Consider the following 23517-nt stretch of genomic DNA (forward strand, 5'->3'; position numbering starts at 1 on the left):
CAACACAGAGTGAAGACTAAGTCCGTGCAGCATTTGAATACCTCCAAGGAATAGACTTCACAGTCTCTCTGAACAGCCTGTGCCAGTGCACTGTTACGTGCACAGAAATCACAGAATTGTAGGGGTTGGAAGGGACCTCCAGAGATCATCGAGTCCAACCCCCTGCCAAAGCAGGTTCCCTACAGCAGGTCGCACAGGTAGGCATCCAGGCAGGTCTTGAACATCTCCAGAGAAGGAGACTCCACCACCTCCCTGGGCAGCCTGTTCCAGTGCTCCGTCACCTCACTGTAAGGAAGTTCCGCACAAACATGCGCAAGAACTTCTTTACAGTGAGGTGACGGAGCACTGGAACAGGCTGCCCAGGGAGGTGGTGGAGTCTCCTTCTCTGGAGATGTTCAAGACCTGCCTGGGCAGCCTGTTCCAGTGCTCCGTCACCTCACTGTAAAGAAGTTCTTGCGCATGTTTGTGCGGAACTTCCTATGCTGCAGTTTCCGGCCGTTTCCCCTTGTCCTGTCTCCACTCACCACTGAAAAGAGTCCGGCCTCGCCATTCTGCCCCCCCACACCTTGGATATTTATAGACCTGGATCAGGTCTCCTCTCAGTTTTCTTTTCTCAAGGCTGAACAGACCCAGCTCACTCAGCCTTTCTTCATAAGAGAGATGCCCCAGGCCCCTCACCATCTTTGTGGCCCTCCGCTGGACAAAATTTGGGGTACAGTTTTGATGTTATGGTACTATACTGGTTTTCTGGCTCTGTACTTTGTGCATTGTATACCCTTTTGAAATTGTTTCTTTTGTTGTTGTTTTCTAACTTCTCCACTGAGGCTTTACAATAAACTTTCTAAGACAGCACAGGCTTGTTTTTCCCTTTACACTGTCTTTTATAACCTTTCAATTTTTCAGTTTCATCCCAGATAGTGTAGAGATCAATGCAGTCTTCTTTGTATTTAATAATTTATCCATTACAACTTGTCTGACAGATGCAGGCTCTCAGCTTCTCCTCACAGGAGAAAACCTCTGGTCCCATCATCATCTTGTTGGCCCTGTTTTACTTTCCAGTATATTTTCATGTCTCTTTTACACTAGCAGGCCTAGAATTAAACAGTAATCTAGTCAGAGACTCATCAATGCTGAGTAGAGTAAAAAAATCACCTCTTTTGACCTACTGATGATACCATGCCTGAATTCCAGTCTTAGTATGGAGTAGCATATTGTATTTTAATTTCAGCATAGTTGTTCATAATTTCCAGCTGATGTTCCTTTTGCGGCTGTTCAGTACTAATCTAACTTTTCCATAGCCATGACTTTTTGCCTGAAATGCACTGCTGTGAGAAAATACAGTATAATCATAGAATACTGTTAGATATCACCTAGTTCCAACAGCCTTGCCATGGGCAGGATTGCCATTCACCAGATCAGGCTGCCCCAGGCCTCATCCAACCTGGCCTTCAGCACTTCTTGTGATGGGACATCCACAGCTTCTACGGGCAGCCTGTGCCTGTGCCTCACCACCCTGATGATTGTTTCTCTTTTTCCAAAAAACATGATTTATTTTCTCTGTCTAGTGGCCAAATAATATTCTTAGCATCAAGTACTTTCCTCAGTTCCTTTTTTTTCAGCCCTGTCCCTGTGCCAATACAAACTGCCTGAAATTCATGTTTTCTTAATCAGGAGATAACATTTATCAATAAGGTTTCTTCTCATGTTTCTCATTTTTCCTCTTGTGACTTTAAGCTTTTGTACTGACTGGATGTAAGAGCATATTACTAAATAAAAGTAAAGTTCACAGACAGAATTCACGGACAGATGTAGTTACTTATACTGAATCCCACAACACTAAATAGATATGGATAAAGCTATGTTGTGCTGATTACATAATCACTCAGATGAGAGCCCAGTTCTTACAAATCAAGAGAAACTCCACTGATACTCTCAGAGTGTTGTGTGTGCTCTTAAGATATGTCATACAATGTAATTTGTACAATAATAGCACTGAGGCAGAACAAAGGAAAAATCAAATCAATAACAGAAGTGGTAACAGGATTTAAAACATGATTTAAGGTGGGCTAGGCCTCAGGAGAAGAAAAGCTGAGTAGAAAACTTATTTGTCACTTTAGAAATAATGTTCCACATAATTAAATTTTTGGTTGATTAATACTCTTTACCTTGTAGCTTCGTGTCATATATAGAGCTATACTGATATTTTCTGAGGATATGACCCATTCATTCCATAGTTTAGTATCCGAAAACTGCAGACCACATGCAGTATAGTTGTACAGGAGTAAAATGTGTTCACTGGCCTATTTTTCACATTGCCACATTCATAGAGTAAAAACTGGCCTTTGCAGAAGGGGTGGAAATGCTTGGCATCACTATTGTGTAAGGAGGAACAAAAGCTGCATGATGGAACGCTGCCCTTGACGTAAAATGTTATGCTCTGTGTAATATATCTGCCCAGGATGCATGTATACTGAGTACATGAGTTTACCAAATATGAGAAGGATAATGAATACAGACTCAATTTATATCTCATATTTCTTAGTAAGTTCTTATACACACAAAGCTAGAACGTAGAGATATAGATTAAAATTGTTTTGGAAGCGCTGTTCAGGACCAGAAAGATTATGCTGTGCACTAGCCTGAAAGCTCAGGCAGATATGCTTACTCTGTCATTAAAAGAATCTGAAATGTCAGTTCCAAAAACATCAAGACGTTTATATCACACAGCAATGTTATTCAGTTTTCCATCAGTTATCCCAATGCCACGTGTGAATGGTAGCAGAGTGTGCATCTTGTCCTGCCTGTTCTTCATTTTCCAACAGAGCATTTTACATTCAGTATCCTTTGGGTGCCTGTTGGGATTGCGTATAACCATGCTGCAGTCATGGTTTCTGTGAGCATTCCCCTGCTGATGTACATAAGCCAATTGATGACAACAGTCTTATTGCACCTTTTGGTGGTGATATTACTGATTGGATGATCTCTTTCTGTTTTCCACCTCCACCTTTTCCCTCATCATTTTGCAGCCCTTTTCTCCCTTTCTGAGCTAAGCAGTCCCTGATTACAGATCAACTCTGGTGAGACTTTTGGAATGTAGGCAATTTGCTCAACTTTGAATGTCATGTGTACAGACTTAAAGTTATGATGATGATTGCATGTTTAATTTGAAAGTATTTTGCACCTCCTTTCATTGCTTATTCAAGTCCTATAAATAAGAAATTTTGAAATGCAGTTCTTCTCTTCTGCTGTTGATTGACTGAGCCCCCTGAGGCATATAACTGTCTCCAGAGGGCTTAATGAGATGACAGACTGTTCAGCCTTATGGTTGTAGCAGATATTTCGTGAACATCAGCACTGGGTGCATAGTTAAAGTCCATAGATGAGATAGCATTTACCATCTGTATGAAGAAGCAGTGTAATTTATTGAAACAATGCAGGTAACAAGGCATTGTAAGTAGCACTCTCTCCCTTTCATTTCTCCCCTGTTAATGTTGATTGCAGGATTTCAACTAGCCATTGGGCCAACAGTAGGTCTGACACATGCTGTGTGTCCTTTTTAGGAAAACTGTTAATGATAGATCTTAGCTATTTCTTCACCATGTTACCAGTCCCACTTTTGCTTACTGACTGACAAATCTGCTGCTTTCATTGAGACAGCTGGCAATATGGAAAGTCTCAGCAGCTGAGTGAGATCCTTTGTTTCCTTGAAGGCTGCATTCCCAAAGATAATAATGCAAGTACGAGTGAGGGTCCTCTGATATTTACTTCTCTACAAAATCTGTACGGAAGAGTAATACAAATGCAGTACTCTCCTAAGCATGAGCTCTTTGCAAGGGATAGTCTGTGATGGTCTTGAATAATCTTCATAATAGTCACACACACCTATTATGAGTTTTAATAAGGTATACTATTATTAAAACCACTATTAAGGAGGACATTCAGCTCTAGAAACTTGATATAACTAAGAGTTAATATGGAAGACTGAGAAAGCTGCCATCAGCTGAAAGTGAATCCTAATTGTTGTCAGTTTAACACAAATTCGAGTCAGCACTGACTGAGAGAGAGCACATGATGAAATGAGGAATTAGAATCACTGTGCACCAAAGAGTAGCAATGTATTCTCCTTGGAGGCACCACTTAAATATAACAATATATTTTGCTGATGGCTATGTTTCTTTCTTACTTGATTATAAAAATCAATTATAAAGCTCAGTTTCATAAAGTGCTTAGAGATAAGTTATGCTCTGTCATTGCAGTGCAAGTCATTAACAACATTAACTATCCTTACCCCTCCAAAGCTATATTATTTTACATCAGTTACAGACAAAGAGCGAAACAGGGCATCAGGATAAACTAACACTTTAGACTCTAATACTAGTAGAGAAAACTTTATGAAGACCTTTAGACTGAAGGACTTATTAGGCATCATTTTAAGGAGGACATACTTTAGAATTCCCACAGATTGATGTCCTTCAGTTCGTAGCATGCTTTTGTGAAATGAATTTCTACCCTCTTTTCTCAGTCCTTCAACTCCATGAATGAGAAAAAAGAATAAAATTTGGAAGATAACATCTCAGAGATTTATAATTTTAATATACTTTTTATATTCTGAGATTCCATATTATAAAAATGCTACTTTTATAAGAAAGATTTAAAGAAAGGCAGCAAAAAATTCACTTCCTCTGAACCTCTTTTGTTTGTTTGTTCGTTTTTTTTTTGTTTTGTTTTGTTTTGTTTTTTTGTTTGTTTGATTTTGTACGTTCCGTGGGATTATAAATTCTACAGGATATTTTGTACTTCAAGAACTGTCATTTAAGAAATCACAGCAGGTATTTTTGTTTCAGTGTAATTTATCTTAGAACATATCTGAAACTTAACTTTGTGTCTTTGTTGATCTTTAATGATAATTTTTAATCTTCAACAATCTGTCATTTCTGTTGAAGTGGAAAACAGAATTCTCTGCAGTGGTAAAACTCTCAAGAAAAGGATAATTTTTCAAAATCCCTAGGAATCTTGAAATCGAGCAAAGGACCAAGTGCTGTTCTCACTGATACTTTTATTAGCACTAAACTGCTTCACTGAAAAACACTTTATACTTTACACCACAGCATAAGGAAAGGCTTACACTGACCAAAAGCTCTACATCCACATTTGCAGCTCAGTGTTTGTATTAATAAAACAAGAGTATGGATTATCTCAGAATAGAATAAATTCCTTTTACTTTTATGAACTAATATCAATAAGTGCAGTACTGGAAGAATTGATTCCTTCCACAATTGACTACAATTTCAGTCTGTGTCATGGCCTATTTCACCTTTATTGCACAATATAATCTGACCCCAGCTGAATTTCTTCATCACTATTGGATTTACTGACTCCATTCTTTTTGTCAGGGTTTGCCATGTGTCTATTCTGTCCTGGAGAGTTTTTGTTGTGGTTTACTTATTATATTACTTTTCACTTTCTGCTTTGTCTTACCTGCTTGTGTTTTCGCCACAATTTTCCTCACTTCTTGGTACATGCTCCTCTCCTAACAGCCTGACAGTCTTCCAACTACACGTTATGCTACACATCCTGGCAAGCCGTAAGAGCTTCCACTATTCCATTTAAAAATGCTAGAGATTGCTTTTGTGATGCTCAAATATATTATTCACAACTCAGGTTTTTACCCACATCATACAGTTTAATATCCAGCTCTCTTGTGAAAGTTATGAAGATAAAAATCGTGAAAAGGAGAAGTAAGCATCTCAAAAGAACACAGCATAACTCAAACTCTTAAAAACCCTACCAATTTGTGATGGAGAAAATATCAGTGATTATTATTATCATTTTTTTTTTGGTGTAGCATACAAGAAATTGCCATTTTAAACTAAGTCTAATTTGGAGATAGTAAAAACAACTTCAGTTGCAGATAATGAAAAACTGATTGTATTGCCCATGCTGCTTGCACAATAAAGATATTCCAGATCTTGTCACCATTACTGTGAAGATATGGTTATGATTACTGGTACTGTAATACCTGAGACTCCCTTGTGATGGAGAAACTCTATAACTCATACTAAAAGTCTATTATCTAAGGAGATATCATCCAGACTTTTTTCTGTTAAAATCTTTGAGAAGTCTGTTTCAGTTGAATAGAGCTGCAGTACATTACATTGGGAAAAAGACTAGAAAAAAATTGATTCTTCTGAATGTCAAGCACACCTGGATTAACTTCTAAAATGCTAATTTTAAAATAGTAGTATGGTTTCATGACAAACAGTTTTTTACACCTTTGCTTTTTGTTCAGCACATTTAACCAGTTTGCAGTTCAAGTTCTCAGACAAGCAAATAAATCTACATTGAAAAAAAAGAAAAAGCCGCTTTAGTGAAAATTAATTGGGGAACATTTATTCCCATCTTTCTGGAATAGACTTCTGATGAATCACTATCCATTCTGGGTTACTTATAGAACCAATTCAGCTTATTAATGATTTTAATTATTATTGCTATTGAAGATTTTAAGATTACTAGTCAACTTGTTTCAGTATCTCATAGTTCTGTTACACTTGAATATCTGTATTTTAATATATAAAGGGTAGCAAAAACATCATGTCATTATAGCATCTTTTTAGTGGTGTTTTGCTGAACTTGCTTCCTAATTTTTTGATACAGTGGTCCATTAATGCAGTCTCATAGAATTAACAAGCTGTGAAAAATTAAAAGCAGTAATCAGGTATAAATATTTTTTACTTCTGCCCCTGCCATGTAATCTGTGATTCATGATTTGCAGCCTCCACTAGCAGTTAATGAACGTTTTGTTGTTGTTATTGTTTTTCTTTTTCCCATGACAAGAAAGCACTGCCTTGGGCTCATATAATCTCACAGCAGATTCTGCATTCTCTAGATAGAATAATGAATATTTAGACTGCCCAAATGTCAGGCCTCTTTTAAGTCTTATGTTGGATACCTGAAATCTAGGGCATTAAATAATGATGACTACTTTGACTGATGAAGATTGCCTTCAATTGCTCTCATATATGAACAAAAGATTACTACTGTGAGTACTGTGAAGCCTTGGTCAAGTTTATAAGGTATTTTGATCACATGCGTAAAAGAGTAAAACACCTATAATTAACATTATAGTTCTAAGAACAACTCTTTTTCTTTTTTTCTTTTTTTTTTTTTTTTCTTTCATTCTAATAGTCTATCTTTTATTTTCTCAGATATTTCCCAGAATTAGTTGTTTATTTAAAAGGTATTTTTCTTGCAGTCCTTCACCGTTATGCTTAGGTAGTTCATAATATTAATATAGTGTCTCTCTCATGTTTTTCTCATCTCTTATTTCACTAGTAACAAATTTTCTTTGGGAACGAAGCCTTAATGTCTTTTAAAGATGTGTCATTTAGAGAAGAGTGCTCTGGTTGTAGCATATCCACTTCTGCCTTAATTAGAGCTGCTCTTCTGGGTTCCTTTTATCTTTTAAAATATATCTCGCCATTCTCTCTTTCTCCCTTGCATTTCCTTGCTCTGGTATCTAATTTTGATGGGAGTTGAAGGGCTTGCCCACTTTTAATGTTATTTGGCTTCAGAGAGCTTGCCTTCTGGATCACAGAAAACAAGTACACGCACACTAAGCTCAGCTATTTGTTTTCCCACAGAACAAAAGAATAAAGAAATGCAATAGGAATAAAGGAAAGGTTCTTTATAATAAACCCAGAGACAGATATTTTGAATTAGTTAAATTGTTTACTTGGTAGTCCACTCATATCTACACTTACATAAATTTTATCATATTTCTTTAACCCTAGTTAATAGTCTTGTACTATAGCATTAATGAGTTTCTCCACATTTTTCAGTGTGCTTTGAAGATAGTGTTTATGCTTATCTCCAAGAGTCTGTTGATCAAGATCTTCATTTACTTAAGGACATCCAGAGTCACACTTTTCCGTTTCTTTCATGTTCAAGATGTTAATCTGCTGCCTGCAATCCTCATTATCATCACAAAGAATGAGAACTAGAGGGCTAGCAAAGTGTGCAGCATACACTTGAGAGAAAAGATTCCTGAAAAACTTGCAACCCATGCATATATAGGCTTTTCTGGTTTATCTTTCCTTCCCTCCCATCCCCCTTCTTTTTCTTTTTTTTCTTTTTTATTTCACAGTATTGGCTTTAGCACTTGTATTTTATAACAAATCAGTGAATGATAAGCATATGTATATGCATATATGAATATAGGAAATGAGAATTTTTATGCTATCTTCACTTTTTTATAATCAAAAGTCTCCAATAGAAGAGAGCAAGTGATTTCAAGGTTCCATTGGTTCTTATTTCCAGTTCTTGGCTATCTAGGAGAAAAACTTAATCATGGACATTTCAACGATCGGTAGCCTGTCTTAAGGTATTGATTTCACTTTGCAAATGGGAAGTGGCTGACTAAAGGAAGGTTGGGGCAGTGGAAAGCATAACAGTTATAATCACTCATACAACAAAATTAATCAGAGGCTCATACTCAGTTGAGAACATTTTACTCTAAACACATTCTGTTTTTTGCAGAATAGGAAAGATTTAACATCCACAGAACTGAAGGTTTTTACTTATTTGTAAATCTTTGATACATGATTAATCTCTATCTCTTTTCTTTTTAAAACATTGATATAAATCTAAATTACTGGATTAAACGTGACAAATCTGGACAACACTGTGTGGTGTTTTGTCTACGACTTCAAAATGTTTTGTTAAAGTCATGAATTCATGACTTCAACTTTTTAGAAACCTAGAGTAGGAGTTTATTTAGGAATAAACCATTCCTGGGGAAAAAGAAGAATGAAAGTGGACTTTGCTTCACACAAAGTGTAATGAATTGGGGATGTGGTATTGTACTTAGAATTATTCAGTCATTAACAAAAGAACACAGCAAAGTCATGCATCTCAGAAATATGAAGAGCACTTGGAAGGAAAACGAAAACCTAAAAAGTGTGGCAGGCATAGTTTTTCTTGAGCCTTACAAAAAGGAAATCATATTCCAATACTCTTTTGCAATTTTTATCCTCTGGAATTCCAGAGAGAATTCTGCAAAATACCAGTATTTCACAGTATTAATTTAATAACATTTAAGATCACATTTAACCAATCTTTGGCCAGATATTTAAATTGTTAAAACATTTTATAAAACAATTCTATCAATTTGGATAACACTTTTACAGATTCAACATCACAGCAGTTTTTTTTTTTAAAGACACGAAGGAAGACTGTTGCTTTCTATATACACTCTATTTACAAGTATATGCACTCTGTTTACAAGACAAGCCATCTGAATTAAGATGGATTCTGTTCCTAAATTTCAGTTTTATTTAGAAGATTGTCATGCTATTTATTAAATGTGAATTGGGTACAAGCAAACATCTTCTAGAACTTCATTTTGAATTATTATAGTGACTTGCAGAGATCTTAAAAATCAGTCTATAAAATATTGGATTTTATAAAATTGTCACATCTGTGCTCTAGGTTCCTAATGGAATTTGGGATAACTTACTTAAAAAAAAAGAAAAAATACACCTATATCTTTTCGCATGATTAAATGAAAATTAGTACTTTGAATCCGTATTGTTTCTGAAGTGTTAGCGTGTAGGTTGGAACTGAGTAGGAATTTGCTAATTTTATATAAAGATATTGCATATACTTTCTAAAATATTTGAAAACTACGAAGTTCTTTTCAGCAAAAGCTGTTTTGTATCAGTTGAGACACAGAACAACTACTTAGTGCATGTGCTATACTGTAGATGATTACTGGACACAAAATTTCACTAACATTAGTCCAGATCCAAGGTGAAAATGAAGAAAATTACATCCCTTCTGTCTTTCATATATTGTGTTCAGAGAAAGAGCAAGAGCAAATAAAAATTAATAACATTAATATAACCTGCACAAGTGAGACTAAATGATTATTCCAATTGTGATGTATATATGTATTAGTAAATCAGACTTCGATTTGCAAGAGTATTTCCTTAAAAGTGCTGGATGACAGGACAAGTGCAGATGGCTCTGTATGAAATGTTCAGTGTTCATTAGTCATATGTGATATAACCACTCAGTGACACACACTTTTATGGCAGCAGAATATTAATAGCCAAATTCATTTATGATTTTTTTTACTAAATTAACACTTTTAATTTGGATTCTCGTTATTCGGGATTACTATCTCAAATGTAAGCCTCTGTAGTGGAATTGAGGGCAAAAGGAATTCAGTTGCTACCACTGATACTGGCTGGTTTTATGTGTTTGCTGGAGATTGCCACATGATCAGCATGTCAGCTTAAAAATGTCATTGCCTCACATACACAGGCAATATATTCCAGTGTATTGAATCCAAGAAAAGGTATGCATTTCAAATACCCATTTTACTATTTGGATTGAAATATAAAGATTGGAAACAGCTGTGCATCTTCCTCTGTTTTTAGTGTATTAAAAATATCGAACAAGAAATGTCAAAATTTGGAACGCAATGCTCAATATTCTGGTGCACAAATTAATGTGCTTCTCTCCTTATAAAGTGATATTTTAATAAACTGAAGATGTTTTACATAAATCTTAGATTCTTTGGTGACATGGGTAAATGTTATAAAGAAGATGGATATTTCATTTTAATAGAGAATCTGAACAAAAACAATTAGCTGTTAGGTCATCCACATAAAATACATATGCATAAAATAAAAGAAAAAGCATGTGTTAGAAAGTTTATCACAAGATGGCAGAATAATAGTTGCAGTTTCAATGAATTCTTTCTTGTTTTTTCTCAGACCACTTTTTCTCATTTTGTGCCTTCTTCCTGTATATTCTCAGTCATGTCCCTACTCAAGACATAATAAATTTACTAGCGCAACAATGCCTATGAGAAATTTCGTGCCTCGTCAGAAGGTTAATTTAAGGACTATGTTCCACATTTTCCCTTTCAGCAGACCTTCCAAAGAACTTGGTCAGATCTCCTATTTGTCTGATTTCTATGTAATGACAAACATAATAGAACAGTTTGCGGAATTATTGAGTCATACTTTTTGTCTATTTCGAGGGCCACTTGCCTGAAGGTCATTGTTTGCTTGCAGGGTTTTAATCTTCATGCTGAGAAGGAAATTGAACCTGCTGCTACCCAAGTTGAAAATTTAAGCCCCTGGCTTGTGCTGTACACTGCTATGGCCTTGGCTAAACTACAGCATAATCCTTGTTCTAAGTAATTCTCTAACATGAAGACCTGCAAGGGCAAAAGAAAGGGTCATTCATCTACACATCCTGAGAGACTGGGATCTCCAGCTCAGAGGTGTTTAACTGCCAAGGCTGAAACTTTTGAAAGTAAGGCATAAAGTTATACTCCCAGGATGTATATTTTAACTCTATTTTACTGCATTAGGATTAGATGGTAACTTGAAGATTTAAAATTTAAATAGTTTGAGACTTATTTAGTTATTCATGATGATTAATTTATTAGGGACAAATGAAAGAAAGGAACAGGGACAAGAGACTTTTCTAGGAGCGCCTTTCAATTCATAAGCTTTACTAAATGTATGTAGAAATCTGTTTCTACATTTCGCAATGTCCCTCTAGGGGACAGGTGCTTACATAAAGTGCTCACATCAGAGGATACTGTATACTCCTGAATGCATTTCCGTCCTCTCACAAATACCATTGGAGTGTGAACATCTTTTTTCTCACCCTTTCTTTCCCCTTTTGTCTGTCAGTTTCTACATTCACATCTGTTTTTATCCTTCTTTTTCCTGACTGCTTGATTGTTTATGTTTCTTTAAAAGCCCAGGGACTGAAATATGAAGGCAAAGTGTCCTGCTTATGAGTGTGTGGTGTTCTCAAACAACCAGTATTGCATTTGTGAATAAAGCAATGAGAGACTGTCTTGTGTGCGGACACACTAGACCTGTTAAATGTAGTATATGGTTATAACTCACAAATCTGAGGGATAAGCAGAAGCTAATTAGCTCGTCGTGTTACAAAACTCAATTTTATTTCCTCTAATGTAAATCTTTACAAAATGCCATATGACAGGCAGGCTTACTGGCAATGGATCTTCAATCCATTGATCTCTTGCTAAAGGTTGTGAAATCAAAACTAATGGAAGCATAAAAGGGCACAAAGGGAAACAGGTTTTTATTTCATGTATAGCTGAATGCAGTGGTAAGTTTCAGTGATTTCTGACTTATGCAAGATTTGAAAGGGCAAACTCAAGGACAAAAAACAAATTAAAAAAAAAAAAACATCAAAAAAAGGCAGAAAACAATGTACTACAAAAACGTCAAAGTCCTGATGTAGTGCAAAAATTGATCTAAAAATCACACAGAAAATATACAAGAAAAGTATCTGTTAGAACTTTTGTACAGGGCATTGGCACTTCAGCTTGCAGCTTGCAACCATGGGCATTGTAGGATTCATCTCTTGAGTAGCAAGAGACTACAATCTTGCAGATGGTTTTCATGAGGAGCAGTTCTAATATGAACTGTCCCAACAGCTCATCAGAGACTGAGATGTTACTGAAAAAAGGATTCAGCTGTCCTCCTTCCACTGAGAAGACAGTTATCCATGTGCCCCCTGGGAGAACAGCTCAGAGCATTTTTGGACAGTGAGAGAGAGCAACTGTGTTTTCTGTCCGCTTGATAAATGTGGGTGAGATTGGGCAAAGAATCACCTTCAGTTTGGTGAAAGAGTAAGATCAAGGGTGTGTCCCTATTGTCTTTTCCATCTAAAAGTTGTTGTATGGGATGATAAAAGACTTCTTATACTAGATCTGACCTCAGTGTTGACCAATAAAGTTATTTTTGTACTATTAAGCTGGAAACATCTCATTTTACAGAAGCATGCTTATCATCCACAAAGTGCCGGCTTCTCACTGAATGAACTAAGCAGTTACCTTGAATGAGAAACTGATGACTATATCTTATCCTACCAAACTCTACGCTTCATTTGGAGTGAGAGGCAAGTGTCAGATCCAACATGTCATCCAGCCCACTGCAGTGAGAATCTTGACACCACTGGCAGAATGAGAGGTGACTGCAATTTTGTGCTGGTGCAAGCTGACTTGGTAAGCAGACTGCTGCACATGAACAAGTTTGTCAGCTGCAAGATAAGCATCATGCAGACAGTCTTCTGAAGGTGCAGACTGTATGCCCAAGAAACAACCGGAAGGGTGCTGCTATTTGCTTCTGCCAAACTTGTGAAATAATGTGAGCACTACGGCTGCTGTTCACAGCAGATATATCACAGAAGGCATTCACAGCATATTCTGAAATTAGAATGTTGAGCCACACTCAAAAACCAGGTTGGACTGGGCTGTAACATCCTGTTACATTAGGTTTGCCAAAGTGCATGTTTTTTTTGTTCTTCTGGGGAACTGTAGGTGCAGCCATTTTGAAATAACAGTATAATTTCTTGGTAATGGTGATTCAATTCCAACTCATCTGCTAAAGAACCATGATTCCAAGGAGTTTCTCTAGCAAGCAAAACTATATCTGTCATGCTAACTTCCAGAAAATTGATAACATTCATTAAATAATATGTTTTAAAAATCCAAAAGTAGTAGATCTTATAATTTGGATAAAATTGGAATTACCAATTTGTCAAGCTCATTAGAAAAGCAGAAAACAAAACCCAAATCCTTGAAGTGTAAAAGCAATCCAATTAAGTACTGCATTGAATGTGAGGTTTTGGCAATCACAGTTGAAATATATTAATTTGAATTTTGGTTCCTGAATCTGTTGTGCTACCTGAGATCCCTCAGTGAAGAATGCCACACAGATTGAATAAATTAAGAATCCCTCAGACATGCAGAGGGCACGGCTGACATAAACTGTTAATAATGAAAGTATGGACCAACAAAGGAAGCACACTGATGTAGTGTGTCTGAAAGCGTATTGATTCTCCAGTACATTAATCCTTTACACTGAAGAATTACTGTCAAAGAATGAGTCACAAGACAAAATGCAAGACGTATTTATCACTTCCTCATTTAAGATATTTTTTAAAAAGTGATTCATGGTTTTTTTTTTTTTTTGATTTATTGTATTTTAACACATTTAAGTCCAAAACATATGATCTTTCTCAGAAAATATGTATCAACTGTGTGTATTCACTGTGATATTAAGTGTAAAACGTAGTAAAATATTTTTATGCATGCATAGATATAAATACATATAGATAAAAGACGGAAAAGCAATAAGCCCCCATCTAATTATTAGATGATGCAGATAAATCACAGTTTCTTTTTAGAATATAGGCAATCAAAGAGTTGCCTAGAAAATCAAGTAACCCTGTCTAACATGAACTATGTTTTAAAGCAGAAAAAAGAAAAATACTGAGAAAGGCTATACAGGATTTCTGAGTTTATATCTTTCCATTTTGCAGTTAATTACAAAATTAACTTAAAAAAAAAAAAAAGGATAATGGTGGGGTTTTATTTTTGGCTGCCTTTTCAAAAAAAAAAAAAAAAAAAAATCCAAAAAACTGCTAAGAGTCACAACTTACATCATTGCCATTCAGCCATGAAGAAAGCTCTTTGTTGAATAAATTTAATGGAAATAAAGGAAATGTAATTTGGCAGAAAAAATAAAAGTCATTATTTAAAAAAAAAAAACAAAACAGACAAACAACAACAACAAAAAGAAAAACACCTGCAAATGCAAAAGATGTTGGGATATGACAAAAATTCCCTTGAGACCTTTAGATATTCAAGCTCACTCCTCAAAGTCTTACTGCATTTCATACATCCTTCCTGATTAACAGCACTGACCAAACACACTATTTCCTATTTTGATTTCAGTGATGGCAGTTCTTCACACGATTCAGAAAGCCAAAACTGGAAGATGTTCTAATATCTCTGACATGTTTTGAGGGGCCTAGATAATAAGCAGATGGAAGGATTGAGTGTGCAGTGTGCCCTTACCGCCTAGAAAGCCAACCACACCTTGGGGTGCATCAAAAGAAATATGAACAGCAGGTCAAGGAGGGTTGATCCTGCCCTTCTGCTCTGCAGAGGTGAGATCTCACCTGGAGTACTATATCCAGATGTGGAGTCCTAAGTACTGAAGAAACACGGACCTGTTTGAGTGCATCCAGAGGAGGGCCACACAAACGATACAAGGCGTGGAACACCTCTCCTACAGGGACAGGTTAAGAGAGCTGGGGCTGCTCAGTCTGGAGAAAAGAAGGGGACTACTCTTTGGCAGGTGGTGGCAGAATAAGGGGAAATGGTTTCAAGCTAGAGAGAGTAAATTTATGTTAGATATAAGGAGAAAGTATTTTATAGTGAGTTTGGTAAGACATTGGAGCAAGTTGACCAGAGATTTGGTGGATGCCCCATCCCTGAAGACTTTCAAGGAGAGGCTGGATTAGGTCCTGGGGAACTTGATCTAGCTGTAGGTGTCTCTGTTCATCGCAAGAGAGTTGAACTAAATGACCTTTAAAGGTCCTTTTCAACTCTAGGGATTCTGTGATTTCAGAGATTCAATTTCTAAATTCTATGTATATCATAAAGTTTTCCTTGAAAATACCTTGAAATCTTGCTTAGAATTAAAAATTAGAAAGAAATATTTAAAGAACATTACAATCTGAAAAAAAAAAAAAAAAAAATCAGAAAAGTGTAAAAGCTTTGTCAGGTAAAAAAATTTTGCTTTCTGGTCCATTATCCAGTGGTCGTGATTTTTACCTACAAATGCTGCTGAAGGACACCCCGAGGATAGCGTGTAGATTTTGAACATTTCTGGAGTCCATTGTAAGATATTCAGCCTGTAATTTCTTCTATTTTTGTCTGATTCAAATATTTTAACTGAGCTGTGTGGAAATACAAAATGTGCCTCAACTAATCTCATGGTTCTCATAGTAGAAGGGTAGAATTCTTCCTGACTGTGAACAGAGAGGAAGAAGTTTAACTTTTGCATGCAGCAGTGAGATGGTAGGTTTACTCACCCTTCCTTGTCAGCCCCAACATTTTCTTCTACTTAGGTGAAAAATGTTAATGTCTCCTGAAGTCAAGTACCACCTTGGCTGTCACAAGGAGGGATAAGATTGCCTTTCATCACTTTTGTGACCATATTTAAGATTTTACGAAAGAGATGACAAAGAGCCCCAAAGTTGTACGTTTGACTTTTTTAGACTTTACATATAGCATCTTCAGATACCGGTATTTCTTCTTGTGACTTTTTCTTGTCTGAAAATACATACTCAGCCTTTTAACCTCTTAAGCTTTACAGTCTTCAGCCACCTGCTCTGACTCTGAGGATGAGTCAAAGTAGTTATTCACACTGTCTGACAGTCTGCCATAGGACAGTGTCAAGATTACATATGAGTAAAGCTTCCCATTCTATAAACAGTGTACAAAAGTACTGGATATTTATGGTTATGATGTACATTAATTGATGTGGGCTGCAGAAATCATCTAAGTTAGTTATAAGTTTTTAAAAACAATTTTTTCAGCTGCAAATCAGAAAAGTGCTTCATTCTGATAGTACATATTTTTGTATTTTGTGGTGATGGGAATGTCTGAATAAGCTGCTACTTACTCAGTCTCCATTTAATAGCTGTTAAGAAATACAATTCCTAGGTATACTGCAGCTTGGAATCTCACAATTCCCTCTTTATCTGTGCTACATGAAATTAATTGGTTAAGTAAGGTAATGATACCCTAGACACCTTATATGTGTACAGTTTTTCTTCATCATGTTTGGTTTAATAGTTATTTATGTACCTAGTCACAAATCTTTGTAACTACATTTGACCAAATAGGGACTACTTTTAGTTGCTGGCTGGATTTTACACTTGAGTTTACACTTTTTTATGGGCTCACTGTAGTTATTTTTGTATTTTGGTGGCCTATCCAGCAGTACTGGATTTATATATTAAATAATATACCATATTGTGCTCTTTCTTGGCTGAAGAAATATAAGAGATTATGATCCACAACCGATGATGAAAATGAACTCTTGAAACATTCACGGTCAGGCTGGATGGGGCTCTGAGCAATCCAGTGTAAATGTAGATGTTCCTGTTCATTACAGGGGATTTGAACCAAATGACCATTAAAGCTCACTTCCAAATAAAAAGATTTTATGATTCTGTGATTCTACAAAGTGAAACATGGACTTTGTTAGAAGAAATCTGATTAAGGTACATAAACAATCTGTTTTCTCAGAAGTGACTATTAACAAAATGTATAGAATCAAAAAGATTTAACAGAATAGAATCAAGATTTAACAAAAACAAAATGTTGAGATAAAAAATATGGTTTTCTCTCATGAAGGGATGTTTTTTTTCAACATTTTGTACTTTGTTTACAGCACTGAACCTCAGAAAGACTATAAAAAACTGGATAATGGAGAATTTTAACCTGAAACATTTACACTGCATTATTGAACATCCTGAGTTGGAAGCGACCCAGTGTCATAGCTTTATAATTTTGGGCTATCGGTATTTCACATCATAACATCATGTAGTACACTGGGAGTAAGAGAGCTAATTATCTACTTCCACGCACCTGTCCCAGAAGAGAAGAACTACATACCCCAGAGGACTTTGCATTCTAAGAGGAGATACAGCCCGTGGCAAGGTCATGAGAGTGGGCTCTCCTTCCTGCTGCTTGATCTGACCACATCTCACCTCAACATTACAGTAAGGTCTGCAGTTTTTGGACACTCTTTGTGTCATTGTATTTGATTTATTAACTCTAATTCGAACTATATTGCATTATATTGTATTATAGTATGTTATCTTGCATTCTGATATCTTATTTAATAAATCAGTTTTTTTCTCCCCAGATTGTTACTGCTGTTATTTTTGGAGCCCTCTCTTTCCCTTTATTTTCCCCTCTCTGGAGGCATGGACCCACGGGAATGAGGCCAAATCAGTCCACAAACAGTTGACACCCAGCAGGATCACTGAGTCCAATTCCTGGCTCCACACAGGACCATCTAAAATCCAAACTCTATTCTGAGAACACTGTCCAAACATTTCTTGAACTCCAGCACCTTGGGTCTGTGACCATTCTCCTGAGGAGCCTGTTCCAGGTGCAGAACCTTTCCCTAACACATCCTTGACCCTGACACAATGCCATTTCATTCTCTTGGGTCCTGTTGCTGTCACCAGTGAGCAGATCTCACCTCCCCTCATGAGGAGATTTAGGTTACCAAGACTTTTCACCTCAGCCTCCCCTTCTTCCCTTCTTTGGACTGAAAAATTAAGGAACCTCAGCCTCTCCTCATGTGTCTTACCTTCTAGACCCTTCAGCACTGTTGCCTTCCTTTGGGTGCCCTCTAGTAGTTTTTTTGTCCTTCTTGTATTGGCATCCAAAAGTACATACAGTGTTTGAGATGAAGCCACGCAGTGTAAAGCAGAATGGAATAATCCCTTCCCTTACATGATAGCAGTGCTGAGCCTGATGCACCTAAGGTTATGGCTTGCTCTTTTGGCTGCCAAAGCACAGTGCTGATTCAAATTCAACTGGTTGTCACTTAGAACTCCCAGATCCTTTTTCACAGGGTTTTTCTTCAGATGCTCGCCCCCTGGCTGTGCTTATATCCTGGGCTACCCCATTCCAGGTGTGAAATTCAGTGCTTGCTCTTATTAAAGTTAATGTAATTGGTGATTGTCCAGTCCTCCAATCTGCCAAGATCTCACTATAAGGCCCTTCTACCCTAGGGGGAGTCAGCGGCTCTTTCCAATTTACTATTGTCAACAAATTTACTTAACCTGCTTTCAAGTGTTCGAGTCAGTGATTAAAACATTTTTAGTTTCTCAAATTGAGCTATGTAAAACCCCACCTGTGAATGGCCACCTAACTTTTTGTGGCTGATCTGTCAGCCTAATGCATTATATTTTTGTCAGCCTACTGTAAACTCAACATTTTAACCTGAAGGATATTGTGAGAAAATGTACAAGTACTGAAAATTTTGTTGAAATTCAAAAATAATATATGATTATTTCATATTATTATTCATATATATGAATAATAATAACTGACTTCTCTTGGTCAAGTAGGGGGATATCAAAGCAGTAAAAGGAGATTAAGTGGCTAAATGGTTATATGGGATCTTCCCCTCATAAACCTGTGTTTGCTTTGACCGGTAACTGAATTGTCTTTCAGATGTTTTTTCAGAAACTCCCAGAATTATCTTCTTAATAAGTACAATTTATATATTTTCAGTTATTGTATGGTCTTAAAATGGTGGCTGCATTGAGAACAAGATTTTTGATTAAGAAGGCATCATAAAGACACACACTGCTTAGCATAGGTTACTATTAATGTCTTGAAACAGATTCTGCAGTGTGATTCTTTAACTGAAACAAGCATGTAGTTTCTTGCTGGGTCCTACAGACATCCTGAGTCTTCAGCCCAGCTCAGCTGTCATCCTTCTCGTAATATCTCCATCTTATTTTTATCTCTATGTCAAACAAGATCATGATAATGGCTCTTAGGGATGTTATCCAGAGTCTGTGCCTAGAAGCAGAAAACAAGGTACATGTGATGTGCTTTGTTTCATGACTTACAGTGGTTTCATGACTGAACAGGAGGTACCAATCTGCCAGTTGAACAGAAATGGAGTCAGTACTGTTTCAAAACAGTATCACATATTCTATGGCATTATCTAATTCTTTCAGATATCCTTGATCTGCCTGAGATGTTCTCAACACAGAGTGAGTGATATGGGAAAACAAACAGTCCCACTTGTGGTGTGGAATTCTCAGAAATTCAGTGATTGAGTCATCATCAACACTGAAAAATGTATTGATTCCAAAAAGGATATTATTATTCTCCAATTTGCCCCTGGGAGATGAAGTTCTGTAATGCCCAGATAATATTTTTGTTTTATATTTATGAGAAATAAAATCCAAACTGCATCCGGAAGTATCAGGCAGCAATTTGAAAATATTATAATACCTTTTTTATTTACAGATGCTGTAGGTAATAGGTACTTCAGGTTTAGCAAAGTGCATGATTGCTTTTTAAACTGAGCATTTCTTCATAATAATGTATTGTAAATAAATCATTAGACTGTAAAGCGTCACCACTCTCTCTAAAGTCTATAAAAGCACTCGCTCTTATTTGGTTTTTAAAAACTAGCTATTAATATTTACATTTGTGACTGTGCACAAATACATAAAATCATTGTAAAAGCCAGAGGTTTAAGTGCCTGCCCTTCTACTCACCGGGTCAGAGAGAACTTTTAGATCTGTCTCAGAGGATTTCTTGCTATTACAAATATGAAAGTGGGATGTTAAAATGAAAAAGAAGGAAATTTAATAATAATAATAATAAATACTTGCAAGGGACAGTGCTCAGCTTGATGGCTCCAGAGAGTGGAAGGAGATTATGTTAAAGCATAAATGGAGTTTTAACATTTTTAAATCCAGAAGGTCTAATCTAATCTAATCCTTTTCAATCCAATTTTTTTAATGCAGCCTAGACATCAGATTAAAGCTTGCACTTTTCTTTTCTAGGCCATTGCAAACAGAATCAGCATCTGTGCTATCTTTCCAATATTCAATGTTTCAAAATAGATTTAAAATGAATCAATTGTAAAAGAAATAAAGGAAAAGCTATATATTGGATGCTAGATAACGTATTTTTACTTCAAAGTGGAACAAATTATAATTCCTGCTGGTAAATATTTTTTTCTGTTAAAATATCTAACAAAAATAAGAACAAAACCTAAAAAAGTCTGTATTCCTGAACTCAGATAAATCTATAAATTTAGTATCTGCATAGAAAGAATTTTTCTGTATGGTAATACATTTTTCCCAAATGATTTCATGCCAACAGCTCCATAAATTGTCTGAATTTCATTTGCTGAGTCTTCCAAGAATGATGCTAATGAAACATACTAACAAACAGATAGAAAGCTTTGCTTATTCTCCTTTGTTTTTTTTCTGATTGATACATGTTGTTGTAGTATTACACATTTTAAATTTTAAGTGAATTTAAAGTTATTTCGCAGTGCTAAACAAAATTCTCCACTTTACATTGTCCTGTAGTGAATATAACCAAGTTTGTCTACTGTACCAGTCACATGGTGAAATACTCATTGCTGATGTAACAAATTTATCCTCCTTTGACACGGTATTTTCTCTAGAGAAAATTCATGACATTCTATAAGAACTTGTCAGTTCCTATATGTTAAGGGTAAAGTTAAACATGGCCAGAAAGATGATCACAGTGTACATACATTAGAATATAATTCCAAAATTACTCAGGGAAGTTAATGACAAAAATCACATGTGATTTGTCTCCAGCAGGAAGTCAACACAGAATTTACTGAATATTTGAATATCTTATTAGTTAATGTTAAAGTTTTCCCCCCTGTTCTGAGATTTATGTACAGCCTAAAATTTCTAGTGGCAGAGCTGAATCATTTATAAATGCTGTGAATGTAAACATGATTTTTATTTCTTTTTTTAAGCAAGTTCAGTAGGCCTACTAGAGATAATCCTTAGACTCCTTGCACAGTTCAAATCCAGACCTTGTCTTAATTCCAATGAATAGGGTCTACAAATTTGCTGAAAACAAGAAGGAATAACTCTAAGCTGTTTCTAATCTTTGTGGTATCATTTTTATTTTATTGCCACTACCTCAGACTAGTACTGTTAAGAGGAAGATCAACGAGCTATGGCATATAGAGTCATGGAAATGGCTTGTGTTGTTCTGAATTAGTAGATACAAAAAAAGAATGGCACTAATGTGGATTCCAGGTGTAGATAAAGGAGTATGAATAAACACGTTCAGAAGCGCCTGCATGATCTGAATGTGTACACTACATAGTAGCATTAAGCATTAATTTTGTACAAAATAAATAAAATAATAATTGCAAGCACAGTTTGGCATGTTGTAAAACAGTTTATTTTACAGAGACCAAAAATTTAGATTATTTAGAATGGTATGTTGGTGTCAAGAACCTTGCTTTATGTCAAAATTTAGGACAATAACAAGTAATTAAAGCACACTATGGGTCACTACAAGCTACTGCATCTAATGACAGAACCTTCAGTGTCTGATTCCACAGGAAGTTTGGAACAGTCTTGATGACTACACAAAGTAGCCTTTACCTGAAGTGTTTGGAACTATTTTGAAGTGCACATATCACAATTAATCAGGATGTCTCATGTTCTGCATCCCTTTTTCATACATAAAAAGGACTACTGATGAACAAAATTTAGCCTGTGTTTGTACCCTTGAGAGAAAATCTTTCATATCACTTACACAAATCTCAAAATTTATCCTCGAATTCTCTACAAAGATGATATTTTCACTTGATGACATCAGGTAGTTTTAGGTTTGTTTCATAAATTGCTATTTTCTGTTATATCCATGTGAAAGATGCAAACCTTTATAGACAGAACTAATGTAAAATCTATGTTACTGAAATTCTTAGTACTGACTGACTTATTCTAATAATGATATTGCTGGGCACATGAGAGCATTTATAGCACATAGTAATTTTAGACCTTCCCATATTTCAGTTCCTTTCTCTAACATAATATGTAATATTCAAGTATTATATGATAAATAATAATATATAATAATAACTGATAACTATTGTGTAATATGTAACATATAGAATGTATTTATAACTTATGTAACATATATAGCATATTGTATAACATATATGACATATTATATATTGTACATATGCGTGAAATATCCAGTATCCAATATACCATATCATAAGGTTCCCATTTCTCATCACAAATATATGCATACTGGCCAAATTACAACTTGGAATGGAAGCAATGGAATTTGTGCACCATGCACCACAGCCTGCTATAACTAGAAGAAGATCTGAATAGGTGAGGAAATAGAGACTGTAATGCATTTGAATTGGTCCTCTGGCAGGGGGAAACCAAATGACCAAGGATTTGGACTTCACCTGAGAGCAGAAATGCAGGATAGACAAAGCTCCTAAAAAGAAGACTATGGTAACACTATCATAGAAGTAAGGTTTATTACTACTGAGTCTTGTCAAAACTAGATCAAATACAGTCTTCTCTTTCTGAGCTTATGCAATATGGCTTTTGTACAGGCATATTTTTAAAAATAGTACAAATAAGCTCTACACCACTGTACTTATTACACAAGAAAAGAAACTGGTCAGAGATAGAATAATTGAATTGTAGAATGGGTTAGTCTGGAAGAGGCCCTAAAGAGGATTAGCTCCAACTCCCCTGCAGTGGCAGTGTTGCCACCCAATCAGGTCAAGCTACCAGCGCCTTACCCAGACTGTCCTTGAGCACCTCTGGGAATGTAGTCATTTGTTCCAGTGCCTCAGCACCTCCTGAGTAAAGGATTTCCAGATAACAACTAATTTAATTCTCCCCTCTTTCAGTTTAAAAGTTTCCCCCTTGTGCTACCACTATCAGAATGTGTAAAAAGCCAGTCTCCCACCTCTCCTCCCAAGCTTTCCTCAAGTACTGGAAGAACACATACAGGTCCGTCCAGAACCTTCTATTCTGCAAGTTGAGGAAGCCCAGCTGCATCAGCCTGTCCTTGTAGAAGAGGTA

The sequence above is a fragment of the Centrocercus urophasianus genome, unplaced genomic scaffold (assembly GCF_019232065.1).
Source record: "Centrocercus urophasianus isolate 14NV4802_14NV808 unplaced genomic scaffold, USGS_Curo_1.0 seq_25, whole genome shotgun sequence".
Taxonomy (NCBI): domain Eukaryota; kingdom Metazoa; phylum Chordata; class Aves; order Galliformes; family Phasianidae; genus Centrocercus; species Centrocercus urophasianus.